The sequence below is a fragment of the Elephas maximus genome, chromosome 7 (genome assembly GCF_024166365.1).
Source record: "Elephas maximus indicus isolate mEleMax1 chromosome 7, mEleMax1 primary haplotype, whole genome shotgun sequence".
Taxonomy (NCBI): Eukaryota; Metazoa; Chordata; class Mammalia; order Proboscidea; family Elephantidae; genus Elephas; species Elephas maximus.
This window is the reverse complement of record NC_064825.1, coordinates 59,619,363-59,640,527: the sequence shown is the minus strand read 5'-3', so window position 1 is coordinate 59,640,527 and position 21,165 is coordinate 59,619,363. Positions and strand designations below refer to the sequence as shown.

General features: G+C 40.3%; 1 pseudogene; it reads left to right on the top strand.

Moving 5' to 3' along the window:
- The first annotated feature begins 9,671 nt into the window (after nt 1-9,671).
- LOC126080067 (olfactory receptor 56A1-like) lies at nt 9,672-21,088 on the top strand (annotated as a pseudogene).
- The last annotated feature ends 77 nt before the right edge of the window (nt 21,089-21,165 follow it).

The following is a 21,165-nucleotide window of genomic DNA, read 5'->3' as shown; positions in this document are numbered from 1 at the left end:
AAGAATGTATACTTTACTGCTATAGGGTCGAGTGTTCTATATACATCTATTGTAGCCTTTAGATCTTCTGTATCTTTGCTGAGTTTCTTTCTAGATGTTCTGTCCTTTACCAAGAGTGGAGTGTTGAAGTCTCCTACTACTACTGTCTGTCTATTTCTCTTTTCAGCACAGTTAGAGTTTGTTTTATGTTTTTTGGAGCCTTGTCATTGGTTGCATAAATATTTATTAAGGTAGTTTCTTTTTGGTGGATTATCCCTTTAATTATTATATAACGTCCTTCCTTGCCTTTTATAGTGGATTTTGCCTCAAAGTCTATTTTATCTGAGATTGCCACTCCTGCTTTTTTTTGGTTACTGTTTACTTGGTATATTTTTTCCATCCTTTGATTTTTAATATAGTAGTGTCTTTGTGTCTAATGTGTGTCTCTTGTAGACTGCATACTGATGGGTCTTGTTTTTTAAATCCATTCTATCACTTTTTGTTTTTTACAGGTACATTAATGCCATTTATATTCAGTGTGATTATTTGTCATCCGTTGCCATTGAGTCAATTCTGACTCACAGTGACCGTAGAGGACAGAGTAGAACTGCCTCATAGGGTTTCTAAGGAGTGGCTGGTGGATTTGAACTGCAGACCTTTTGATTAGCAGCCAAGCTGTAAACCAGTGTGTTACCAGGGCTCCACTGATAGGTATGAGTTAATTGGTGTCATATTGTTGTGGTTTCTTTTTGTGATGCCGACACATTTTCATTGTTCCTTTTACTTTCCTGTGCTGAGTTCTTTTTGTTTGTAGATTTTCCTTTCTTTTCTTTTGTTATTATAGATTTTTTTGTTTACTGAATGTTTATGTTTTTCTTCTTTTTTATTTTGATGAGTAGTTTTGTTAACTTTCTTTATGGTTACCTTGAAACATACCCTTATATTCCTAATTTTGAAGCAGTCTTTTATTACTTGATATCTCCTTGACTTCCTCTCCATTTGAAAGTTCTATACCTACACTGTTTATTCCTCCTTTAGTTGTCAAATTCTAACCTCTATGATGTTAATGATGCATATTAGAGGTGGCTATGTTAATGAGGCAGGACACAATCTACAGGATTAAGTTGTGTCTTCAGTCAGTCTCTTTGAGATATAAAAGAGAGAAGCAAGCAGAGAGAGGGATGACTTCCTGTCACTAAGAAATAAGAGCTGGGAGTGGAGCATGTCCTTTGGAACTGGGGTCTCTGGGCTAAGAAACTCTTATACCCAGGGGAAGACTGATGACAAAGACCTTACTCCAGAGCTGACAGAAAGAGAAAGGATTCCCCTGGAGCTAACATCCTGAATTTGGACTTCTAGCCTCCTACACAGTGAGAGAATAAATGTCTGTTAAAACATCCACTGGTGGTATTTCTATCATAGCAGCACTAGGTACCTAAGACAAAATTTGGTAGTGAGAGTGGAGTGCTCCTCTAACAGATATCTGAAATGTGGAAGCTGTTTTGAAACTGTAAATGGGTAGAGGCTAGAAGAGTTTTAAGGTTCATAATGGTGAAAAAGCCTAGATTTCCCTGAAGAGACTGTTGGTGGAATTATGAACATCAAAGGCAGTTCTTACGAGGGCTCATAAAGAAGTGAAGAGAGCTGTAACACTGGAGATGGTGCAGATGGCAAGAATCATCAGCAGAGAAACTGCAGCCCCAGAACCAGGAGACTGTTTCCAGATGGCAAGGGAACTGACCCAAGCTAGAGAGCTGAGTGCCTTTGTGCTGAGGCTTCTTGGCTGAGTGCGTACCTTGGGCACTTATTGATAGAGTTAAAGAGCTTTGTAACAGTTACCTGAGCAAGACAGAGGCTGGGCTAGCTCAATAGGCCTAAGGGCTTGAGAGGCCAAGGAAGCAGGAAACAGGAGCTGAAGAGACAAGGAGCATGGGAAGCGGAGCCGCGTCAGTCTCAAAGGGTGAGGCCATAGTGAGGCTACCTGTCCAGGGTTGTTGGTGCTTGTGTTTCAAGACGACTACACTGTACCATCTTACTGTATCTCTCCTCGTTCTCTGTTTTGCATCAATTTCTTCTTCCATTTGGTGTTTGAGCTAGGTCTTTATCGCTTCATTTGATGCTTATGGTTTCAGAATTGATGTTTGTATCTGTTTTATTTAGTTTTTCTAGTCTTTGCTGCATAGGGATGTTGTCGTGCATCTATCTATGGTGTGATGTTGGCTCCACCTCCCATTTTCCTTCTTTTTCTTGTCTTCCTTTACTTCTTATTTAATATACAGTGCTTCTCAGAAGAGATCTAAAGTCTGTCACACTCTGGGTCCAACTTTTCTTTCAAACTTCATGCCTCTCCACTGCTACCTCAACATTGATTTCTTAGCTGTTCATCAAGAATTTCATATTAGTATGAACTTCAGTGTTCTTTTTTATGTTAATAAGTCCATCTGGAATATACTGCCATCCTCCAATTTTCCTCTCTAAGGCTGGCTCATGTGTGAAGCTTTTCCTGATCCCCACGGGCATAATTAGTGGTCTTTCCAAGGTGTTTCCATTCTCCAAGGTGTGGCCACAGATCTTTGCTCATACCTCTGCTTTGCCTTAGTTTCATGTGTATCTTCTACTTTATCATCTTTAAACATATCTATAGTTCTTTCCACAACACCTTTAGAAGACTTTAGGAAATCTTTTTTGATCTTACATTATTAATCCAAGGATTCTTGACTGGTTTTGGAGGCTCAGTCTTGTCCTGATCTATTGATGTTTTATACAATTTCTAACTTCATGTTAAGGTTTAAGAATTTCAGTCATGTGGTCTGTATTCACACTGAACTTAAAGCCCAGCTCTAAGTTCTCTCTCTCTCTCCTTTTTTTTTTTTTTTAATTTTCTAGGCCTCAGTTCCTGGCATAGTTACCTGTCCACCTCCTCTGTTCCTCTTGAACTGACCTTTTGTATTGCTTTTGATACTTGTCCTGTGTACTCCTTCCTTTTTGTCTGGGTGTTTGGGCTGGTGTTTTGCTATCTCATGATGTCTGTGTCCTGTCTCAGAGGTATCAAAGCATCACTTCTCCTAAAGCTCACTGTCACCATGCTTGTCGTCACTGTCAGAAAACTGGGTGTTTATGTGAGGGTTCATAGCCCAGGCTGTGCTTGAAACCTACCTGCTGTGTATTTTCATCCTACAACTGGGTCAGTACCCTTAGCGCCTGCTGCCCCTCTGTGGGTAACCTGAATCTGAGTAGTAACCATACCAATCTAACCTGTGCTATTGCCTTCCAATATAGCCTGTGATGATCTCCCTTTTTCTGACAAGAGATTATCATTCTGAAAACACACATGTCTGAGTCCTGAGGTATAAATTTTATGTGCTCTTGTTTTTCATTTTGCTCCATAAAACAAATAATTTTTCTCCACAGGGAAGTTCCTCCTGAATTTGAAGAATCCATGGAGAATCATGCATGACATCTCATCTTCTCTGAAGAGGAACACACTCATTTTCTCCCATACTTTTTCACCCAATGTTATGACTAGACTCTTTATAGTCTTGGATATCCTCCCATGGATTAATGTGGCACCATTGTCAGAAGTGGAGGGTCAAATATCAAGAGGTTAGTTAAGAAGGGCCACAGTTGGTGAATAATTTCTACCATGGTCAGATAACATGTGAATGGCCATACCTGTAGGCTATAGCTCCAGTCTTGGCTTAGCATTGTACCTACCCTTTCAAGTATAGGCACAGGAGACATTTTTCATTTCTCTAGCCTTTTTCTACCTTCTAATTAAAGCTCCACCCTTCCTATCTTGTTTCCACCTATCTTACTTGAGGTCTTCTACGGTAATGTTCTATGCTGGTCCTGGGGATGCCTCTCCCTATCTCCTGCCTTCTCCTTGACCCTACCTAGATCAGATCTTTCTGGGCCACCAATCCAAGATGGTTCTATTCCCCATGACTGGAAACCTCTTCTTGTTCCTGGCTGCAGGGCCTTGGCTCTCCTCTTTACAAGGCAACCTGGAGCATGCTGTTCAAAATATTCCCTATTCAGGATGTTCTCTGGGGCCCTAAAAAGAGGAAGAGACATGTTAGAATTTTGTTTGAAGAGAAAGGAGACGTATTCATTGGTGCCTAGGTAATGGTAGCTTCATCCTGTGTCCCTATAGGCAATGCCTGAAGATGCCCATTAAGTACCTCATTCTTAAAATCTGGCTGGTAGCTTAAATTCCCATTCCCCTGTAGGAAAATCAATGAAGATCTGTGGTGACTATTTGCTAAGAGTAGGCCTGAAGAAGAGGGATACATACAGACTTTATTTACAAATTAACTTTCCCCTGCTCTTCCCAGAACTGGACAATTTGATAGTTTGTCTGGGCTGGAATTGCATGCTCTCAGGGAAACTAGGGAAAATTGATAATATAGACAATACTGTTTGTGATCTATCTGGACCTTTATTTTTCGGTGGAGACAGACATGTGTGGGTGGAGTGTGTGAGAATTCCTCACCCCAAAGCAGCAAACATTCTTCTAGTCCTGCATCAACAGTAGATTATTTGGAAGTCTGTTTTACTTTGAATCTGACAGGGTGAATCATGGGGAAGCATCTACAAAGGCACCTGAAACTTGAGTCCCAGATTCATCTGGTTTTTAGACCTCCTTATCTCCTTTTATTTACTTCCCTAATAGAGACAGAGGAGCAAAACTTACTGTGTCACACTTTTCCTTGAGGAAAAAGATATAAGGAGGGGTATTCACTGGGTCTTGAGGGAATAGTTGGGATACTAGATGTAACTGTTTCTTACAGTGTTGTGAAGACACCATTATGGCCTACAAGGTGGGGTGGTGTGGGGCTCAGGTTATTAGCACCATATTTCTTTTTCTTTTAGTTGTACTTCAGATGAAGTTTTATAGAACAAATTAGCTTCTCATTAAACAATTAGTACACATATTGTTTTCTGACATTGGTTGCTAACCCCAAGACATGTCAACACTCTCCTTGACCTTGAGTTCCCTATTACCAGCTTTCCTGTCCCCTCCTGCCTTCTAGACCTTTCCACTGGCCTGGTGTGCCCCTTTAGTCTTGTTTTGTTTTATGGGCCTAACTAATCTTTGGCTGAAGGGTGAACCTCAGGCGTGACCTCATTACTGAGATAAAAGGGTGTCTGGGGGTCATACTCTCAGGGTTTCTTCAGTGTCTGTCAGGCCAGTTAAATGTGGTCTTTTTTTTTGTGAGTTGGTATTTTGTTCTACATTTTCCTCCAGCTCTCTCCAGGACCCTCTATTATGACCCCTGTCGTAACAGTCAGTGGTGGTAGCTGGGCACCATCTAGTTTTGCTAGACTCAGTCTGGTGGAAGCTGTAGTACTTGTGGTCCACCAGTTATTTGAACTAATCTTTCCCTTGTGTCTTTGGTTTTCTTCATTCTCCCTTGCTCCTGAAAGCCTGAGACCAATGGAGTATCTTAGATGGCCAGCCAAAAGCTTTTATGGCCCCAGACGCTACTCACCAAAGTGGAATGTAGAACATTGTCTTTATAATACATGTTATGCCAGTTAAGCTAGATGTTCCCTGAGACCATGGTCCCTACAGCCCTTAGCTCAGTAGTTTGATCCCTCAGGGAGTTTGGATGTGTCTATGGAGTTTCCATGACCTTGTCTTGGACAAGTTGTGCTGGCTTCCCAAGTATTCTGTACTGTCATCCTTCATCGAAGTTACCACTTATCTATTGTCTATTTAGTGTCCTCCCCGCACCCCCCCCAATAACCATCAAAGACTGTTTCTTTTTATGTGTAAACCTTTTCATGAGTTTTTATAGTAGTGGTCTCATACAATATTTGTCCTTTTGTGATTGACTTATTTCTATCAGCATAATACCCTCCAGATTCATCCATGTTATGAGATGCTTCACAGGTTCATCATTGTTCTTTATCATTGCATAGAACTCCATTGTGTGTGTCCCATACTTTATTTATCCATTCGTCTGTTGATAGGCATCTAGGTCATTTCCATCTTTTTGCTGCAGTGAACACGTGTGTGTGTATATGTCTATTCGTGTAACAGCTCTTATTTTTCTAGGATATTTTCACAGGAGTGGGATTGCTGGATCATATGGAATTTCTTTTTCTAGCTTTCTAAAGAAGCGCCATATAATTTTCCAAAATGGTTGTAACATTTTGCATTCCCACCAGCAGTGCATAAGGGTTCCAATCTTCCCACAGCCTCTCCAACATTTGTTATTTTTTGATTTGTGCCAGTAATGTCAGGGTGAGATGATATCTCATTGTGGTTTTGATTTGCATTTCTCTTAATAGCTAGTGATCGAGGCTTTTCTTCATGTATTTGTTAGCTGATTAAATGCCTTCTTTGATGAAGTGTCTATTCATATCCTTTGCCCATTTTTTAATTGGATTATTTGTCTTTTTGTTGTAGAGGTGTTGGATTTTCCTGTAGATTTTAGAGATTAGACCTTTGTCAGATTTGACATAGTCATTTTTTTTTTTTCCTAGTCTGTAGTTTCTCTGTTTACTGTTTTGGTGAAGTTTTTTGATAAACATAAATGTTTAATTTTTAGAAGATCCCAGTTATCTAGCTTATCTTCTGGAGTTTGTGTGTTGTTAATTATGGTTTATAATCTGTTAGTGCCATGTATTAGTCAGGGCCTCCAGTGTTGGTCCTATTTTTTCTTCTATGATCCTTATAGTTTTTCATTTTATATTTAGGTCTTTGATCCATTTTGAATTAGTTTTTGTGTATAGTGTGAAGTGTGGGTCCTGTACTGGTCTTTGGACCCTTATGGAAGATCAGGTGACCATACGTGGATGGGTTTACATATGGGATCTCAATTTTGTTCCATTGGTCAGTGTGGCTGTCCTTGTACCAGTATCAGTACAGTCACGTTTCTTAACCTTTCTCCCCTCTCTCAAAGGATATCCTGGTGCTGCTGTGAGGAACAATGTGTTATGGCAAGGGAAGATGGGACCAAAGTGGGAGGAGGATATGATATTTTTGGCTTGGTTGTTACAGCTTACTTTTTTACATTATTCACCTGTGGGATGAATGTATCTGGCCATCTTTTTGAAATGAATATGTGTTGTTGCTCAATGTTTGAAATTTCAGTTTTTTAACCATGGCTCCTAATGCAGCATTTATTTCTGATAATTCGGTGATTACAATACTACTACTCCTTCTTCTTTCAACATTTGATAAAGAATTTTCACATATTTTGTCTCATTTGATTCCCACAATGATCTTGTGAGATAAGTTTTAGTATACTCATTTTACATGTGAGGAAACTAAGCCTTGAAAGTAAGTGCTTTGCAGAAGGTTGCGCAGCTGAAGAATGGCAGAAATAGTCCTTGAAACTAGAACTTTGACTCCTGGTCAAGTTTATTCCATGTCACTAGAACTACAAGGTCCACTTATATCTCCCATCCTCCCAGACCTCACACTTTCTGCTGTTATCACATAGCCTTCTTAGCAGCCTTGGTTGAAGGTATGAACAATAATTACATGGTTGACTCTTGGAAAGAAGAACAAAACTTCCTTAACCATTTCAAAACTGTACTGTATTTTTTCTCCTGGTCCATGCATCCTGGCTAACTTCTGCTCTTTTCCTTCATGCTTAGAGACCTCTTCTTGCTGTAAATGAGGCTCTAAGGTCAACTTTGCTGCCCCTTTTCTGCCTAGAATTTGAATCACTTCCCTTACACTCCAAGCCCTCTCAGATTCTAGGCCCAGGTATCTACATGTCCTTATGTTTGTCTCTCACGTGAGAAGATTATAGTCCTGGAGGGACTGGAGGATGTTGGGAAGACATGTAATTTCTAAATCATTCTATATCAGCTCTGGTGTTTGATCTCCTGTGCCGCCCAAATCTAGCCACAGGGCCTAGATGTTCTTCCCTAGATCTGCAGCAGTCACTGCTAATGCAGAGAAAGGGTGATAACATCCTAGCTTGGGGGTTAATGGAGGTGAACTCTGGTCTTATTCTGTCACTGAATAGAGCTGCAATCATGTGCAATTTCCTTCTTTGTAGATCTCAGTTTTCTAATTCACGATATTATTTGGCACAATACGTGTTGGGGATGTGAGTAATTTTGTACACTTCTTAGTATATTAACCTGAAAAGAGGAGCTTGAGTGCACATCCTCTCATTTTCTCTCGTGCTCTTAGTAAGGTAGCAGTGATTTAGAATTCTTCACATTATTGTTTTTTACCACAAGCTTCTGTTTCTTCTCCAGGTCACCACAACTCTGAATTTTGTGCCTAGCCATCTACCAGAGCACCCCAAAGGAGAGGGAGATAACGCAGGTGGTGAAGTGAGGCAACCATTGGGAAATTGAGCAGAGACAAGACGTGGATTTGTGAAATGAATGGGGAATAATACAAGGAAGAGCCTCATCAAGGCTGGAGTCACCAGGGAGCATTAATTCTGTAACCTTGTCAATCAGATGAGGTTTGGAGGAGTGGGATATCTTCACACTAAGGGATTTCCCAGATGTTAGAATTTTCAGATGAAAGTTCATGGGATAAGACTAAGAGATCACCTGAGGTCAATATTGATTAAATCGAACACCGGCTTCTGGGAATATGAGCCTGATGTGAAGGATTTTTATTTAACAATAGTTTCTGGGTATCTACTTCAACTTGGTTTTGTGATTGCCCATAGTCAAAAGTATAATAGGATATCTAATCCTGGAGTTGATTTCTGAACTTCTTGTCCAATGCATTTTTCCACTAGACCAAGTAGGCAAGGACCTTTTTGTCATATTAGTTATTTATTATTATTTTTCTAACATCTAGAAGATTTGAAATTGGTAGATATTTAACAAATATTTATTTACAGAATGAATAAATAAGGCTTTCCACTAGCTGTGAAGAAATACTTGTTGACTGGATGAATGAGAGGACTGTAGTGCTTGAATCATTGTTTCCAAGGAGAATGTGGTCACTAGGGTGGAGTGGTAGCTGCTTTAGTTAGAGTTAGCACCAAGGAAAGGGTCTGCTGGTAATGCGGAGATATGATAGAGGAGGCCTGAGCCAATTAAATTGAGAATTTGCTGGAATGGAATGTTAGAGAGACTCTGTTTCTCCTGTACTTGCTTTGGCCCTGAGGTGGGTGTCTTTGGGCCTGTCACAATCCTCTGGAGAAGAAGCAGAGCATTCAGCTCACGTGAGGCAGGTGGGCTTTTCATGTTATGTAGAGTTTTCCAAAATCAGATTCGGAGACGTACTGCATACAGAATATTTATTGGGGGGTACACCTGGCAATAGTACCTGTCTAAAAGTGAGGGGAGCCAGATGAGGCAGGGGAAGAAGTTCGGTTGTGATGTATTTTCCTCAGAGGCCTCTGCTGACTGATGTGGAGTACTTGAGCTGAGATGTCTCTTCAGATTGCCCCAGGTTGAAGAAAAGGATCAGGTCTTTGCATTCCTACACTGACCAGTCACTGGGTGTTGGCTGCACTAGGGAGGGAAAAGTAATCTTGGGGGAGACAGGCTTCTTTGGCTAAGGGAGAGTGACTCGTTATGAACTTTCAACAGCCAACACTCCTGCAATTGGAACAATGAGTGCATTAAACCACAGCATTCACCAAAGAATTTATTGGGGTGCAAGCTTCTTTTGCAAGAAGAAGAAGTCTGAGGTCGCCAAGCAAAGTAATGCATGAGGTTCAGCACAATGATCGGGATATACAGACTTAGGCGTAATGGACAATTCTGGACAGAGGAGGATCATTCATTCAAGTGCAGGTACCATCTCTGCTCTGCCTCTCCTGTCCAACAACGATTCCCCGGAGGCAGTAGCCTCAGGGCTGTGTGCTTCCAGCCAATGTGGAGGCAAACTTCAGCATTGTCCAAATATGTTTGTGAATCCAGTGGGACCTGCCACTTAGTATTAATTGCTGGCCTGCCCAGGGCCTTGTTCACAGTCACCAGCACTGTCTTGAGGAAGTACCAAGAATGGACTGAACTTCCTGGATGAAGATGACAAAACCAGCTGTGAGGTGATCCATGGGATTTCAGATGAGGAACATGAGATTAGTTTTGAGACTTATGGCTTGAGGGAAGATTATTGAGAACTGATTTTTGCCTTTGCCACAGCTCTTGTGACAGTAGTTATTTTTTGGCTTGGCTAGTATGGCACTGAGTCTCCCAGTAGCTCTAGTATGACACGTTTTAGTAGTTTTAAGCTTGCTTCCCCCTGACTCTGAGTGGCTGGTCTCTCCAGGTCTGATTCCTCAAAACTAACCCTTCCTGTTCCATTTCTCTTAGTGTTTACCATTCAGATCATGCATTGCTGCAAAGTTACCTGTGAGATTGTAGATACCTACCGATCCCATTAAACTTTCACAGTCAGCTTTGAGCATTCACAGGAGCATTTAGCGTGGCCCTAGGTTACATCTTCACCATGACATATGGCACATGTAGATACAGCAGATTAATTTCTTTTCCTCAAGTCTTGTGTGAGCCAGTACTCATGCTTTATATCTTTGGAAAACTTGTGCACAGACTTTGGGTAATGTGTTTGATTTCCTCGTTGACATTCAGAGATTGCTGTCTGGCCCTCCTGAATCAGAAATCCTGTTCATCACTGTTACTCAGAAGTTAGGGCAGAAGATCATGATGGAGACTGAACTGGGAACTGAGGATGTTCCTGGGACAGAGCACGGAGGGCCATTATGGAACACTCCTGAGTATGGGAACGTTCTTCTTTTGCAAGTTCTCTCCATGTTCCTGAGTCTCATTCAAGCCTGATGCAGGACTTTAAAACATGCTACTGTCAGGGACAGCCCAGAGATCAGGAGAAGAGTGCCCCTGTGAGAGGCATATTTTACCGATTGTCCATGAGTCTCAGATTTGTCACCTGGGGCTCTGTCTCTGAGTGCTTGTTTTCTGTTTCTCCCGATCCTACTAGGTCATTATCATGCCCTTCCCTAATCTCTTTCTCTCTGAGTCCCAGTATCTCCCTCCCCCCTCTTTTTTAATCATTATCTAGAGTCCAGGACTTTGTAAAGAAGGAGGTTAAGGGGAGAAAGACAGGCCACAGCCCATACAGGAACCTCCTTACTTGCTAGAGGCAGTGCCAGAAGTGACTAGCTAGTAGTGACAGACACCTAAGATTCTGTAGTAGCCTCTTACAACAGAGAGATTCCTCAGGGATCTTCCTGCCAGAGCATCTCTTAAAGTGAGGAATGTGGAAGCTCAGTCACTACACGTTTCATGGATACCCCACGTCCTGCTGCATCATTCCTATCTCTTAAGTTCAGTCTCTGCCTTGTCAAGTTCTTATAATTCCTGGTTCATTTAAGACACTCATCTAGTCATTTATTTATTCTTTAATAATATCCCGCTAATAATATAGATATTTATTTATTCTGCAAATGTTACTGAGTACTAACTAGATTCCTGGAACTTCTGGAACCGGAGTTGGGACTACTGCAATAAGCAAGGCATGATGGTCCCTACTGTTTAGGAACTAACACACTAAAAGGTTTTGTGGTGCAAGGTGTTCAATGCAATGACAGGGCAGATAAAGGAGGCATAGTAAGAAATAAAAGGAGTTAGGTCATGCTGCCTTTTTGAATTTGAGGATGACTTCACAGAAAACAGTCCACTTGGATTGAATTTACATGAATAAATATGAGTTGAACAACATCAATTATTTGCTAATTGTTCTCTGCTTCCTGGCTAAATAGTTAAATATGTCTTCATTTTTAAGTTTCCGGGAATAAAGCCAATGTGCCTTTCTTGGAAGAATCAGAGGAACGTTTTGCTTACTTTAATAATTAAGTCTCAATAAGCCACTCTAGGCTTTTCCCGTGGACTCAAAAACCACAAAGAAGAGTCAGGTTATACTTGGGCATGTGAGTCTCTACCTCTCTCCTTACTCACTGTATTTTGGCTTGGGCCCCCACTGCTCCAGTGGAACTGTTCTTACCCAGGCACAGCTGCCCTTCCTCAGCATGCAGCTGTTCCCTAACTCCTCAGCTAAAACAGGAGAAATGGGCTGAAGCTTGCCACAGACGCCTGGTCATTGAGAATGGGAATTAACTTTCTCAGTATTTGGAGTGTTAAGCACTGGAATGAGACTTTTGCTAAGAATATGAGATTTCCTTTGATGTCTCAATAAAAATATGTCACAGTCACTTTAGGTTAGCGGTGGATTTGAATCTGGAAGATAAAGGCTAGGTGATATTTCAGATATTGTTGCTGTTATGTTTAAGTGTTTGGTCAATATTGTCATCATCATTGGTTTATGAAACAGACACTTTGATAAATAGATGTATAATCCACAAGAACTGAGGCATTCTTGGCTCTTCTTATCTTTATATGTAAATGTGCCTCCCCTCCACACTTATACAGAGAAATGTAATTATTTTAGGTCATATTTGTCTTTTAAAACAAATGTACAGATACAAACATAATTTCAAGTCATTCATTTTAATGCTGGAATTGTGGAAAGTGAAACAGGGCACCTATTTATTTGGCATATTGTGTTGACATGAGGGTGTCAGGGACACTGAATTTTCATAATATCGTGATGAGATGTAGACACATCAAAAGTTTTAAACAAAGAAACAGTCATAGAGACAAAGAAAAAAAGAAAAGGTCGTATGATCTCATATTCAGAGCTCTTTCATTATTAACATTAATGGTAATGATAACTATAATTTATGGGTTAACCTGTGTACCAGCACTTTACATGCATCATCCTAATTAATCTTTAAAATAAACCAGTAATGTTAATATAATTTATTCTACCACCAAATGAGGAAATCAGGATTCAGTTTAAGTAGCCTCACAGAGTTTCATTCCTAGAATATGAAAGGCTCAGAATTTAAACCCACGTCTGTCTGACTCTATAACATTTTTTTCCCTAATATATTGTGCAGACTTCACCATACTAACTTTTAACTCTAAAGTTTAAAGAGATATGGTCCTTTCTCTTGAAGCAAACCATTAAGACACTGATAGGATTTCTATAATTTACATAAAGTGTAAAATTGTGGATGAACAAAGGACTGTTTATGTAATCAGTGTGGTTCTAACTCTGCCAGTGTGTCCTTTGAAGGGGCAGGAGACAGTGGACTCTGAGTTTTGAAGGATGTGAAGAACCAACTCAGGTAAAAGAGGAGGAAGGTATCATATCTAAAACGTATATGTAGAGTGGGACGGTGTACTCATATAACCTCAAGAGTGTTAAAATGACTAAAGCAAGATATACACATGGAAGTACATTAAGTATAAAACAGGGCAAGCAGACAAAAGATAGTCTTTGAAAACATATATTTTTATGCTAGTCTTAAAAGTATGACTTTATTCTACAAATTAAATTTATGGAACAGTTTAACTGTAGGAGTGACAAGATAACATCTGCGTCTTAGGAAAACCTCTCTGGCTTCAGGGTGGAGAGTGTATTGGAAAAAGGTTATAGCAATGCAGAGATACCCAAAGATACCAACCAGATGCGACAAGTTGGGGGTGTGAACTAAGGCAATGTCACTGGCGTAAGAAGAAAGGAATGGATATAACTCATTGATGTTGCATTAAAAAACATAACGTCAATAGGAATTGTGAATGGATAAGAGGAATGAGAAATAACAATAAGTAAGCATAGTTTCTATGGTTCTGATTGTGGAAGTAGATAGTGATATAATTCACAGAAATATGGAAAGAGGAAGTGTAAAAGATTTGGGGAAAAGTTGCTGTTGTGAGGTGTCAATGAGTTGGTTCCAACTCCTAGTGACCCCATGTACAAAAGAATTAAAAATTTCCCAGTCCTGTACCATCCTCACAAAACTGCTGTGTTTGAGCTCTTTGCTGCAGCACGGCTGTAGTGAGGGTAACCAGTGCCCAGGGACAATCTCTAGTTGAGCACCCCTCCCAAACTCGAGTGCCAGGGGCAATCTTTAAGTAGTTCCCCCACCCCCAATTTCAAGATGAATAGACGTTGATAACGGCAACACATCAGCTGTAATACCTTCCCCTCTCTTGCCTGGCTCCCTCATTTAAGGGCCTTTCATATTTGTGGCCCCTCAGAATGTCATTTTTTCCCTTGTCTGGTACCCTCTTGGACTTGCATTCTGGGGCAGGTGCCCTTCTCTGCCCCCTTCTCACCCCTTGTCATACCTTTGTTTGGTCATTGTGTCAGTCCACCTCTGTGAGGGTCTTCCTTTCTTTTGCTGACCTGCTACTTTACAAAGCATCATTTCCTTCTCCAGAGACTGTTCCCTCTGGATAACATGTCCAAAGGATGTGAGACAAAGTCTTGCCATTGTTGCTTCTAAGGAGCATTCTGGCTGTACTCCCTCCATGTCTGATTTGTTCACTTCTCTGGCAATCCATTCAATATTCTTTGCCAATACTATAATTCAAATGCATTAATTCTTCTTTGGTCTTCCTTATTCATTGCCCAGCTGTTGCATGCATATGAGGTGATTGAAAACACCATGGCCTGGGTCAGGCTTGCCTTAGTCCCCAGGGTGACATTTTTGCTTTTTAACACTTTAAAAGGCCTTTGCAGCAGATTTTCCTAATGCAATAGGTTGTCTGATTTCTTGACTGCTGCTTCCATGGACACTGATTGTGGATCCAAGTAAAATGAAGTCCTTGACAACTTCAATCTTTTCTCTGTTTATCATGATGTTGCTTATTGGTCCACTTGTGAAGACTTCTGTTTTCTTGATGTTAAGGTATAATCCATATTGAAGGCTATAGTCTTTGGTCTCATCAGTAAGTGCTTCAAGTCCTCTTTGCTTTCAGCAAGCAATGTCGTGTCATCTGCATATCACAGGATGTTAATGAATCTTCCTCCAATTCTGATGCCATGTTCTTCTTCATATAGTCCAGCTTTTCAGATTATTTGCTCAGCATACATATTGAATAATTGTGGTGAAAAGATACAACCCTGATGCAAACCTTTCCTAATTTTAAACCATGCAGTATCCCCTTGTTCTGTTCTTACAACTGCCTCTTGGTCTATGTACTGGTTCTTCATGAGCACGATTAAGTGTTCTGGAATTCCCATTCTTTGCAATGTTATCCGTAATTTGTTATTACCCACACCGTTGAATGTATTTGCATAGTCAATAAAACACAGGTAAACATCTTTCTTGTATTTTCTGACATCAATAATGATATCCCTCATTCCACATCCTGTTCTGAACCCAGCTTGCATTTCTGGCAGTTCCCTGTCTATGTCTATGCTGCAACCATGTTTTAATTATCTTAAAATTTTTTTTTTACTTACATGTGATATTAATGATATTGTTTGATAATTTCTGAATTTTGTTGGATCAACCTTTCTTCCAAATGGGCACAAATATATGGATCTCTTCCAGTCATGTTGCCAGGTAGCTGTCTTCCAAATTTCTTAGTGCAGATGAATGAGTGCTTTCAGTGTTGCATCTGTTTCTTGAAACATCTCATTTGGTATTCTGTCAATTCCTAGAGCCTTGTTTTTCACCAATGCCTTCAGTGCAGCTTGGTTGTCTTACTTCAATACTGTTGGTACTTGATCATGTGTTACCTTTTGAAATGGTTGAACGTCAACCGTTTATTTTTGGTACAGTGACTGTTTATTGCTTCCATCTTCTTTTGATGCTTCCTGCTTCGTTCTATATTTTGTCCACAGAATCCTTCAATATTGCATGTGGAGGCTTGGATTTTTCTTCAGTTCTTTCAGTTTGAGAAATGCCAAGCATGTTCACCCCTTTTGATTTTCCATCGCCTGGTCTTTACACATTTCATTATAATACTTAAGTTTGTCTTCTCAAGCCACTGTTTGAAGTCTACTGTTCACCTCTTCTACTTCCTGGTAATAGGTGAGTTAATTCAGTTTTTAATATGTTCACATGTAGTATTGATGTTGTTTAGAAGGTAAATGAAAGGACAGACTTTTGTTTCAACAAGATCTTTGATATATAAACAATGATCTGGAAGAAATGCAAGTATAAAAATAGTTAAAACCATGGGAAAGAATGGCTTTAATCAGGGATAATTTACAGAAGAGAGAAGATAGGAGAGGATGGAACTCTGGGATAGAAATGTATAATGGATAAGCAGATGGAGAAGAACTCAAAGAGACTGAGACTTTGGGTTGGGAATGTAGAAGGAAAACTGTAGAGTACTATATGATGGAAACTGGAAAGACTACTTTAAAAAATTGCACATTTATTTATAGTGTTCAGTAATGCCAAGACGTCAATAAAGAGAATCTTGTAGAGTTGACAGTTCCAAGATAAAAGTAATTGAATGGTAGAGTTAAACATTTATCCCAAAGGAACATGTCTTTACTCTTAAAAAAAAAAAAAACTCTAGATAAAATTAGAATTATCCTAATTCAGACATACGATGTCTCACCATTAAAAATATTATCACAGTAAAAGGAGCTTCTCTTTCTTGTTTCCAGCTTTATTCCCTGTGTTGCAGTTTAAGCTTCTTTATTCTCTTCAAGAAGATGGTACCTGGCTCTGGACAATGTGAGAACTTATCAGGAGTGGAGAAATCATGACCTTTGTTTCTTTTCCTCTTCTCTCTCTAAGTCATTGGTGATGACCCTTATCAATTCCAGCTGGAGGGTACCTCATCCTTCTTTTTTCCTGGTAGTATACTTGGTTTGGAGGAAAGCCAGCACTGGATAGCATTGTCCCTAGGTGTCCTTTACGTCCTTGCTCTGGTGGGAAATGTCACCATTCTCTTCATCATCTGCACTGAGCCATCCCTGCACCAGCCCATGTACCTCTTCTTGACCATGCTTGCTACCATTGACCTGGTCCTGGCCTTCCCCTACTACACACAAAACCCTTGCAGGGTAATGGAAGTAGTATAATGTGTAGTTACGTATATAGATCCAGATTTGAATTTTTCGATTTCCACTTAGTTTCAAATCCTGTTCCCTACATCTCAACTACTGGCACCCAGTAGCACCATATGAAGAAGTAAGACTTGGTTCCCCATGAGATTCATTTCATCAGACTCCAGGTCCCAGCATTCCAAACTATCAGCTGGTTTGGGACTGAGATATAATGAAAGCACGTGATTGAAATCATCTGCTCTGCCCAGAAAAGCCATTTAGGGATCCCAGAGAAGTAGAGTGTGGTTCTGGGATGGAAATGGATTTTTGAGTTTAATATGACACTGGGTAGTAGGTCCATAATCTTACTCGGTGAGGAAAATTTCAACATGTTCCAGAAGAGCAGTCTTAAGACAGCAAGTATCCTCTATTAGACAGGATTCATATATAACAGAAACAGGCTTTCTCCTCCTTGTCCTAGTTTTTATCTCTTTCCCATGCAGCCAATCATATGTTTTGTTAGAACTATACACTATGTGTTGCTAATTTCTAGTTCTCTATACTTAGCTCTGAGCTTTCTAGTGAATACAAACTGCTTCAATCAACAGATCATAGTCATATATATTTTGGTAACTTCCAAACTTCATGAAATCAACATACCAAACTCGATCCATCATCTCTGCCTCCACGACATACCCCAGATCTTTTCAAAGCCTGTGGTCTGTTTTATGGAATTTACTTGGACACTTAAGCTAGAAGAGACAAAGCAATTTTATAATTCTTTACCCTCTCTTCCTTATAATTACTCTGTCTAAATTCAGTCTATGCCGTATATTTCTACCTCTAAAATAGTCCCTTTCTTTCTGTTATCAGACCCACATTTATTCACACACTGTCAACTTCTCATCTGGACTATTGAAGCCAACAGTTTCTCTACTTTTAGTTATCATTTGAAGTCTCTTTACTTCTTCTGGAGCCCTCGTGGTATAGTGGTTAAGAGCTATGGCGAGCTGTGGCTGCAAACCAAAAGGTGGGCAGTTCAAACCCACCAGCTGCTCCTTGGAAACATTATGGTGCGGTTCTACTCTGTTATATAGGGTGGGTATGAGTTGCAATCAACTCAATGGCAATGGGTTTCAGGTTTTTATTTTTGGTTTTACTTCTTCTAGTCTCTTAAATTTGGGTGTGATAGAAAGGGGAAGAAGAGAGAGATTTGGTATATTTGTCAAAAGCTGAACTCATGGTCTTTACACCAACCAAATGGGAATGAGGGATAGATGAAAAAATGTATCAAGATATGAGAAACTTGAGCATTTTAAATATCCACAGGAAGGATCTAGAGAAGGAGAATTTGAATATGTAATGAGGTTCCTAAGAAGGTCAGGGTGGGTGGAATCTAAATCACAGATAGAGGGATTGATATTGGGAGGTTGGGTAGATCCTCACTTCTACTACATGAAAAGAGGAGGACCAGGGCATATAGATGTTGATGGGTTTATGAGTGCATCTTAGAAATTGAGGAACTTACCATCTAATGGCCCGTGCTGTTTTTGTGAAGAAATTGGAGAAGCCATCAGCTGTGAGAAGGATTTAGAAAATTTGAAAAATTCCTTTCCCTGGTTGAAAGAGTGAATCAACTGGAGATTATTATACTGTACATGCTTATTAAGTGCTCATTTGAAATTGTTGGTCATAAATTTTAATGAAAACAGCCTGCTTTTGAGCATAACTTTCTATTGGAACGTTGACTGCGCTTGTGCCGGCATGGTTAAGTAAGCTCAGGATGGGTGGTGGGAGAGGTACAATGAGAAGCCAGAGTTTAATCAATTTTTTACTTTTATTTTCTCTTAGATTATAATAGGGTTTGGGAGTATATCATACATTTTTCATTGCAACTTTATTTTCTTGTATGATAAAAAGTGAGAAAACCGTGAGTTTTAGCACTGTTACACAGAATGACAGCAATGCTTACTAATAAGACCTGTAAGACCTATAGTTAAAGATAATTTTATGACACCATTTTTAATATGAAATTATTCTGTAAATTAGTGAGTGCATCTGGCCTGTGGAGTTGATCTTTAACAATTTGGTTTGTCAGTAAAACTCTTCAGTATCACTTGCCATAGGTTTTTTGTTGTTGTTGTTTTGTTTTGTGGTGTGCTTGGTGAGGTTAATCCTTCTCACTAATTTCCTTTTAAACTTTTTGGCCAGAAACCCTGGTGACGTAGTGGTTAAGTGCTACGGCTGCTAACCAAAGGAATGGCAGTTCAAATCCGCCAGGTACTCCTTGGAAACTCTATGGGGCGGTTCTACTCTGTCCTATAGGGTCACTATGAGTTGGAATTGACTCAACGGCATGGGATTCAGTTTGGTCTTATTTGTTTTTCCAGATTAACTTTAGAAAAAAATTGCCAAGCCACCCTTTCCTATTTATATTCACTATAATTTGTCTTCATTTAGGGTAGATTTTATAATTCCTGGTTGAGTAGGTGCTAGCAGATAGTTTGACAGCTTTGTTTTGTATTGGCCTAATTCCTGTGTATTAAACCAAAAAAAACAAAAAAACAAAACAAAAAAAAACCTGTTGCCATCGATTCCGCTTCAAAGCTATGCTTTGAATAGAATATAGCTACTAAAATAGCTGTACTTTGACAGAGTAGAAGTGCCACATAGGGTTTCCAGGGAGTGTCTGGTGGATTCAAACTGCTGACCTTTTGGTTAACAGTCATAGCTCTTAACCACTACTTCTTACTATACATAAACCCAGGTGAAATCTCTTCAGCTTAGAATTTATCTCATATCATTACATAGCAACTCCTCATTGCTCCAATCTCTAAATTCCTTTGCATCTGCTTCCCTAACTACCAGAGTTGGCAGCACTGGCTGTCCCTGCTCCTCAGCCTCCTCTTCCTCCTGGCCATGGTGGCCAATGCCAACCCCCTGATCACCACCCAGCTGGAGGCCTCCCTACATGAGCCCATGTACTACCTGCTCAGCCTCCTATTCCTGCTGAATATCATGCTCTGCCTCACCGTCATCCCTAAGGCCCTGGCCATCTTCTGGTTTGACCTCAGGCCTATCAGCTTCTCTGTCTGCTTCCTCCAGATGTTTTTCATGAACAGTTTCTTCCCCATGGAATCCTGAACATTTATGGTCATGGCTTATGAATGCTACTTGGCCATCTGCAACCAACTGAGGTACTCATCCATCATCACTGACCAATTTGTGGCTAAGGCTAGTGTTATGGATTGAATTGCATCCCCCAAAATTCATATGTCAACTTGGCTAGGCCATGATTCCCAGTATTGTGTGATTGTCCACCATTTTGTCATCTGATGTGCTTTTCCTGTGTGTTGTAAATCCTATCTCTACGATGTTAATGAGATAGAATTAGTGGCAGTTACGTTAAATGAGGCAGAACTCAATCTACAAGGTTGGATTGTGTCTTGAGCCAATCTCATTTGAGATATAAAAGAGAGAAGCAAGCAGAGAGACAGGGGGATATCTTACCACCAAGAGCCAGGAGAAGAGGGAATACTTTGAACCCAGGGTCCCTGAACTGAGAAGCTCCTTGACCAGGGAAGATTAGTGACAAGGACCTTCCCCCAGAGCAATGAAAGAAAAAGACTTCCCCTGGAGCTGGTACCCTGAATTAGGACTTCTAGCCTCCTAGACTGTGAGAAAATAAATTTCTCTTTGTTCAAGCCATCTGCTTGTGGTGTTTCTGTTATAGCAGCAGTAGATAAGTAAGACAGCTAGTGTCTTCAATATGGCTTGGAACACTTTGCTGCTTGTACCTGTTCCCATTCTCTCTGCCTGGCTCCATTATTGTGGGAAAAATGCCATTGAGAACTGCGTCTGTGCCAACCTGTCTCTGTCCAGACTTTTCTGTAACAATTTCACCTTTAACAAAATTAACCAATTGTGGTTGGCTGGACCTTGCGGGGATCTGATTTCATCCTCATATTCCTCTCCTACACCTTCATTCTAAGAGCTGTCCTAAGATTCTGGGGTGAGCGGGCTGTTGTAGTCAAGGCTCTGAGCATGAGCAGCTCCTACTTCATCCGCATCTTCTTCTTCAGCACCATTCTGCTGGTTGTGGTGCTGACAAACATGGCCAAAAACAGTGTCCCCATGGGAATCCTCATCCTGCTCAATGTTCTTCATCATCTCATCCCCCCTGCCTTGAACCCTATTGTATAAGGGGTTCAGGCCAAAGAGTTAAAGCAGGGGTTTCAGAGATGCTGCAGAGGGGGCTTTGAATACATAGAAGGACTTTCTATAGAAACCATTATTACCATTTCTTCTGTTTCTATTTCAAATATGTGATTACAGACAGTAAAGCAGTGCTTGAATGATAAGTATTTCTTACCCACTCTGTTGGTCTTCTAGTATTAGAAATCATG